Below are 6,981 nucleotides of genomic sequence, written 5' to 3' on the forward strand. Positions count from 1 at the left end.
ATGAGACAGGGGGTATGTAATGGCGAGAAATGGAAAAGAGGGGGGCATAGTGCTCGAGGTCGAGAAGCGTAGACAGTGGTCGTGCTTGGCGCCGACTTTCATCCAGGGTTTGATACCACACCGAGAAGTTGGTGTCGATGTGTGCAGTATACTAAGGGCTCGGCAAGTAACGTCAACGCTATTACAGCCCAGTGCTTACTGTGCGGTCGGTTTAGTGGCCACCCGGCCTTTGATTGTAAATAAGTGTGTTGTTTCCCGGTTGTTTTCTTCGCCGAGAGTCGACGCGACAAGAAACTGCGGTTGCTCCCGCTCCCGCTTGAACGCGCTGCCAGCAGCCGCCGGAGCACGCAGGCCACGCGTTGCCGTGTTCCCTTCCACAAAAATTGACACCGTACATGGCATATCTATGCTGCGCAACGAAATATTTTGTTCAGTTCTGAATCTCTTGATGTAAAGGGAAATGACGGCTGCACGTTTGCAAACAACGGAAAGCACCTTGCCGCAATGATAACGTTTCAGGGAGCAGGGCAGCGAAATCTACAAAAAAAAACGAGAGCCCTGCACTCTTTTGCGCGTGTTTAAGTTTTCAAGCGCATATACGCAGCAAACAAGTTGTTTATATGTTAGTCCAAGGCGCATTTTTGTCTGCGACCAAGTGACAATTTCCCAAAAATGATCACAGATAGATATGTGTGCTTTAACGTCCCGAAATATATGATTATGAAAGACGCCGTAGCGAAGGGCTCCTGAAATTTCGACCACCTGGGGTTATTCACCGTGCACCCAAATCTGAGCACACGGGTCTCAGCATTTTCGCCTTCATCGAAAATGCAGCCGTCGCCGCCGGGATTCAATCCCGCGACCTGCGGGTCACCATTCGAGTAACTTTACCACTAGACCACCGCAGCGGGGCTCAAAAATGATCACCTTGCCCTCGCAGATTGCACGATCAAACCTCTACGGTTGGAGTACTTTATTTCTGTCAAAAGTCACAATGCAACTCTAATGTCAACCAAGGTTGCGAGACAGTCTGCTCGAAAAATAAGGCGTGCAAAATCGTGTTGCCAACGTGCAGCACAACTTTCAAAAAAATATTTATTGCGTATTGCAAGCATGCTTGAATGCGTGCAGTAAGTAAAAAAAATGTTGACTAACAGCCATACCATTACAGCGTCAAGGCTGCTTGACAATAGAGCTTAACATAAAAATCATTCCCATAGGCATGCAGTCACAAACATGTATACACTGACAAATTATTCGCTGAGCAATGTAAACGGCGCAGAAATTTTATTATCGTTGTAAGTGGAGCCGCCCTTGACTTGTGAAACGCTGTGCGCCCCAACGAAGACTACGCCATCTACACTTAACAGAGATTAATGTTTAACGATATCTTCTCCGATCAGGCGGGTCATCGCAATGATTTGCTTTCAAAGACTAGTACATTCAACGGTGAGACTTTAACGTGCACCCAAATCTCAGCACACGGGCCTAAAACATTTCCACCTCCATCGGAAATGCAACCACCGCAGCCGGGACTCGATCCCGCGACCTGCGGGTCAGCAGCCGAGTACCTTAGCCACTAGACCACCGCGGCGGGGCAGTCACGTCACAGAGTAAAGTTGATGCCGGTGTCCTCCCCCCCTCCCCCCTCCCCTCAGTCGAGCTCGTGTGACCTGCCGCCCGTTCCCACCTCCCCCCACCCCACCGCGGAAAAAAAAAAATTTCTGGCTACGCCCCTGTCCCATGGGGTATGCAAAAAGTCTGCCCGGAGGGCCCGACCCAGCTTGCACTGAGGTGTGTAGGTAGTAGGACACTGTGCGTCTTCACTTCGGAAACAAACACCGCCGACATGTCGTGTACGTACGTGGTATAAGTGTCACGCGTTTCTCAATGCGCATTACTTGGGGAGCACAATAATATACACTTTAAAATTACACGTAACCGAAAATAAATTTATATGCTGCAATGGAGGGAGAGCGCACACCACTTTCCCTCGTAGTCTACTCCTTACTATTACTCTGTTTCTTTTTTTTTTAGTCTGAAGCCCGAGACAGATTAATGCAACCGCATGGTACATAACACACAAATACTTTCAATGCGACCGGCTGGCAAATGAAAAGCATGAAGGCAATGCATAATATTTCTCATCTGAAATTTATTTCTTCTCTGAGTCATCCAGCGTACCGAATCATGGAGCAGTATTTATAACCATCGTCCCATTTGCATTGTTCCATTTTTATTAAATTAATTGAAATGGTTCTTCACCATCACTATCAGTCATTATCCTCATCATCATCACCAGCAGCAAAAGCCTGTCTTACATCCACTTATACTCACGCGCTATCCTTCGGTGTGCATTGGTAATTTTCCTTTCTTATTAACGCGAAGCTGTTACGCGTCGGCCAAGTCAGTGGATTTGTTCTCCTTCTCTATAACTTCCATTCCCCAGAGCCTATGGTAGCCTACCGGGGCTCATACTTGGTTAACCTTCTCGCCTTTCTCCTTATTCTCTCTCTCTTTCTCTCTCTTTTTTATTTCATAGCACTACTTCACCCCTTGCCGTTATCGGTCATGCTTAGCTTCTCTTTATATTCGTTCCAACGTTTAAATGGGGCTTAATAAAACAAGTTAGGATTGCTGGACGTCGAGACATGGCATGCTTGCAACTGCGTCTAAGTGGCCAAGTTTGATTTTCGCTTCTCCCACAAGAACTTACAAGTGAGTGCTACATTTCAATGAAGACAAGTAGCGCCTAAAACATGTACCAAAGAAAGAAGGTTTGCCTTTTTTTTTCTAATGTCAAATCTTGGTTGAAAATTAAGAAACAAGCACACACACACACAAAAATAAACCTGCGGTGTAGTCATGCGTAGTTTCGAATCGATAAAAATAAATACATTGACGTCTGAGAGGGCCATAGACTTGACATGGGAAGTTTCAGGAATTTTCATTGAGCCAGTGACGCTATAATGCGAAAATGCGCTTTGAAATCCATGATGCCACGAGTGCCTCAGTAGGCGCGAAATTCAAAAATGAAAGTACGGCTTTTTTTTTTTTTCAAAAAATGAACCTAGTTAATGAAATTTAACTCTTAAAGTAAAGCTTATCACACTAAAATAATCATTTCTCTCCTAAAGTGTCCCTTTAACGTGCAATAAATAGGTCTGTTTTCTGTTGTTCTTTGCGCGAAGCCGGCTTCCTTGCATGTTCGACGCCTGCACGTGCCCTTACCTGTACCGTTCATCGTCATACCATCGGCTGTATCGGACTAACACAGTCCAATAAGAACTAGGTAACATCAACACGCTTTGTTTACGAGTGATATGGTGGTAATAGAGGGGATATCAATGTAAAGGGAAAGAATACCGTTCATACACAAACAAAAAAAAAAGGCGTTTTGGCGCGCCACTTTCGTAAAGAGAGAGAAACTTCACATCTGACCTTCTTTTTCAGTTGGCAGATGGCGCTACATGAGTGTTTATTCTCTTAAGATAGATTTTTATATTGTGGCCTAGCACAGGCAGGACAAGACCACGTATTATAGAATTGCCCCAACAACACCTCCACCCGAGGAGCTCCTGCTGCCATCTCCATCACCGGAAGCCTGGGTGAGGTCCTTAAGAAGCCCGAATTTACATATACAGGCTAAGCGGGCGGACTGGTCTGCTAGTGTTGCGGCCCCTTGGGCCCCAACCTAGTCCCCGTCAAACTTTGTTTCCCCCATTTCCCCTCGCCTTTCTGAATAATAAAGTTTATTCCTCCTCCTCCTCCTCCATATATATCCCGACACATACGCACCACAGTGCAGGTTCTGCGTCACTAAAACAGCCACACTGTACCACATGGTATGGGAATGCCCACACAATCCACCTCTACAACCCAGAGCACAGCACAACACTGTAGGGTGAGAGGCAACTCTGTACAGCTCGAACCCGAAGACCCAAGAGCGCCTGGTGAGACGAGCGAGGACAGCGGCCCGTGCCAATGGGATCCCGAACTAATGAGCCCACTCACCGACACTCCTTCCTCGGTCACAAATAAATGTTTTATTCTCTCTCTCTCTCTCTCTCTCTCTCTCTCTCTCTCTATCTTTAGAGTTACAGTGTGCTGACGCTAAACTAGCATGTACAGTAACTCTAGTTCCTCGGTCATTTAGGTGGCCTATAGTTCATTCGTTTCGGCCAAATACAGTCAATATTTTGATTTTCCCTCAGTTTCGTTCATCGTGGGTCTGCTTTAATATGGAACCATCGTGATTGCTAATTTTGAAACATGCCGTACTCGTGCTTGAACTGGATCCATTTTTCGTGAAAAACAACTTGGTTTGATATATATATATATATATATATATATATATATATATATATATATATATATATATATATATATATATATATATATATGTGTGTGTGTGTGTGTGTGTGTGTGTGTGTGTGTGTGTGTGTGTGTGTGTGTGTGTGTGTGTGTGTGTGTGTGTGTGAGTTCTCACAGACAATAATTCCAAGGAATGTATAGGAGAAGTTATTAGAAGCAGTGTAATGTAAGTAAGAAGAAAGGAAAGTGGAAAGTGGGTGAAATATATATCTATATTTCTCAGTGCTCTCACGTCTTCACAAAATGTCTTTCTTTAAAAAGGTTTCGGCACAGGCTTTTTTATGTTGTTTTCTCCTAAGTATAAATGGGGGGGGGGGGGTAGGAAAGGGGGCACGATTTATGTAAGGAATTTCAGAAAAAGAAAGAGTGGGACCTGGCATGACCAGCACATGACATTTGCGATAACCAGAACCTCTGCGGCGGAGTCGTTAGCACCTAATAGTTTGGCGCTATCTCGCAACTTAAATTCTGATAGAGAGTATAAGCTTTATAAAAAATTTCCGACGGCGCAAAAAAAAAAAAACAAGCATAAGAAAAAAATTGCGTCGGCCGGGAATCGAACCCGGGCCACCCGCGTGGCAGGCGAGTATTCTACCACTGAACCACCGACGCCGTTGCCAGGGGTGGGGACGCTTTCCATTCATAACTTGGCTGACTGCCTAAACGTTCATTTGTTGAAAGCAAACAGAAAAGCGTGGTTTTGTTGGTGTGGGTTATTTTTCATTCAGCCAGTAACGTCGATAACTTGTACACCCCTACTGCTACAAATAAGATCTCCGTGAGGCAGGACGGTTCTTCCGCGAGGCGCGGTAAGGCTTTACTGGAAATTTTGGGGATGAATGTTCACGCAGTTTCTGATGGAGCAGTAAAACGGCCAAATAAAGAAGACAAGCGCGCCATTCGATGCGCTGGCTGAGTGTCAAAAGTAGTCATGCAAGCAGAAACAATTTCAAGGTGCAGCGCTATACAGAACTTTCGCGGTTTTTATTTCAACTACCTTGGGTTGTCTCGATTGCGTGCTATTAAATCAGAGCCCACAAACGTACTGTTTTCTACGTAGTAGTTCCACTAGAATGGACCACCACATCGACAGTCAAAACCGTGATAAACAAGCACACATCCATCGGCACTGGCCTTAAGTCCTTGAATGGTGAATCAGCACATGCAAGAAAAAAAAAATCATTTTCTTTGACTGGACAGTAGCCACGTCAGGTTCGTAGGGCACGAGCCAACTACGCAGCTTTTCCAAGAACTAGACTTCTCACGGATTGCGCAGTTCAATTTTTGGTAACGAAGGAGATGCGTCTCCAGACCTGTGTGAAACCCCGCTCACGCAACACGTCGGATGTGTGACACAGGCCACCAGCTTGGGAAATGCAGACAACCAGCTATTATTTCCTCTCCCAAAGATCGCTCACAACTTGCTGCGTGACACGAATGCATGCGAGCCTCCACTGCACACAACTAACCGAACACTGCATTACGTTTACGCATGCACACAACTAAACTTCTAATACATTGTGTGAATACAGATCGATCCTACAGGGGTCAGAAGGGCTACGTGCCATTCGTCGTAACAAGGTAAAAGGGCGCAGCACGTATCACGCATGAGGCGTGCGAACCCACAACTCATCACTCCCCAGTAGAACCAAAAAGGATCAGCCATTTTCACCGACGCAATCGCACCCCATCTATAGGAGATGCCTTGATAGTACAAGTTAAAATAGTGATTACTTACGTTTTATGCCGTCAACGGCTCCGTAAATTACTTGTTTCTAGACGAATGGCCAATGTATGAATACCAAAATTACTGTTCTTTAAATATAATAAAAGTTTTGTTTTTCCTAAAAGAAATGTTGTTTTAAAAAGCGTTCAAATTTTCAACGTTATGTCAACAGCAAAGCCAGACAGCGGAGAAGAGGGTGTTTCTCTCGCTAGTTTCTCCTTTCATCATTCTCCTCGCCTTTACGGCCTCGCTTGAGTCTCGTTCTCACTTTCTCGTTCAGGCGTCGCTCACGTCAGTAGGCGTGTTTCACAAACCACGTTCTTCGCTCTTCCTGACACCACGTTCGGTGCGCACTCAAGTCCGAGAGGTGAAAAGCGCCCAATGGCGATCAGTAGTGCTGCGTAAGTCTATCCTGAGTATGTATGGCAAACACAAGGCTGAACAAGGCAGGGAAAAACTCTATGACAACAGCGTAGACAGTGCTCTGCTGTTTGAGGCACGTGCAGGAGCGCTGCGTACGCTCACATACCGTCGTCGCTTCGATCAGTACCTACAGGTTCAAGCTGCTGTCTTTTGCTGCTGCGCCAAAACGAACGAGACGGCTGAACACCTAATTCTGCATTGTGCTCGTCTTTCTCCACGGCCAGCAGAGGGCACCACTTTGCCACAAGCGCTTGGATTTGCAGCAGAAGAACGACGCCACTGCCGTGGCGATAACAAAAGCTCGTCTACAAATGTAGTGGAAGGCTACGGTGCGATAGGAACTGACAGGACAGACACGGTACTTCTATAGTTAGAAAAGACTTATGTGACAAGTGTGTGCCCCGCGGTTTTTCCCATCTCTCACCTTCATTTCCTATCTCTCACCTTCTTTTTTTTTT

The 6,981-nt window shown here is 45.7% G+C and overlaps 2 non-coding genes across 2 annotated transcripts; both read right to left on the reverse strand.

The window, feature by feature from the left end:
* Window positions 1–4,915: 4,915 nt before the first annotated feature.
* Window positions 4,916–4,986, reverse strand: TRNAG-GCC (transfer RNA glycine (anticodon GCC)). The gene has a single exon. It is a non-coding gene; the product is annotated as a tRNA-Gly (tRNA).
* Window positions 4,987–5,920: 934 nt separating this feature from the next.
* LOC119170914 (small nucleolar RNA U13) lies at window positions 5,921–6,033 on the reverse strand. The gene has a single exon (XR_005109786.2). It is a non-coding gene; the product is annotated as a small nucleolar RNA U13 (small nucleolar RNA).
* Between the last annotated feature and the right edge of the window lie 948 nt (window positions 6,034–6,981).

This window comes from Rhipicephalus microplus, chromosome 2, assembly GCF_043290135.1.
Source record: "Rhipicephalus microplus isolate Deutch F79 chromosome 2, USDA_Rmic, whole genome shotgun sequence".
In the NCBI taxonomy this organism is placed as follows: Eukaryota; Metazoa; Arthropoda; class Arachnida; order Ixodida; family Ixodidae; genus Rhipicephalus; species Rhipicephalus microplus.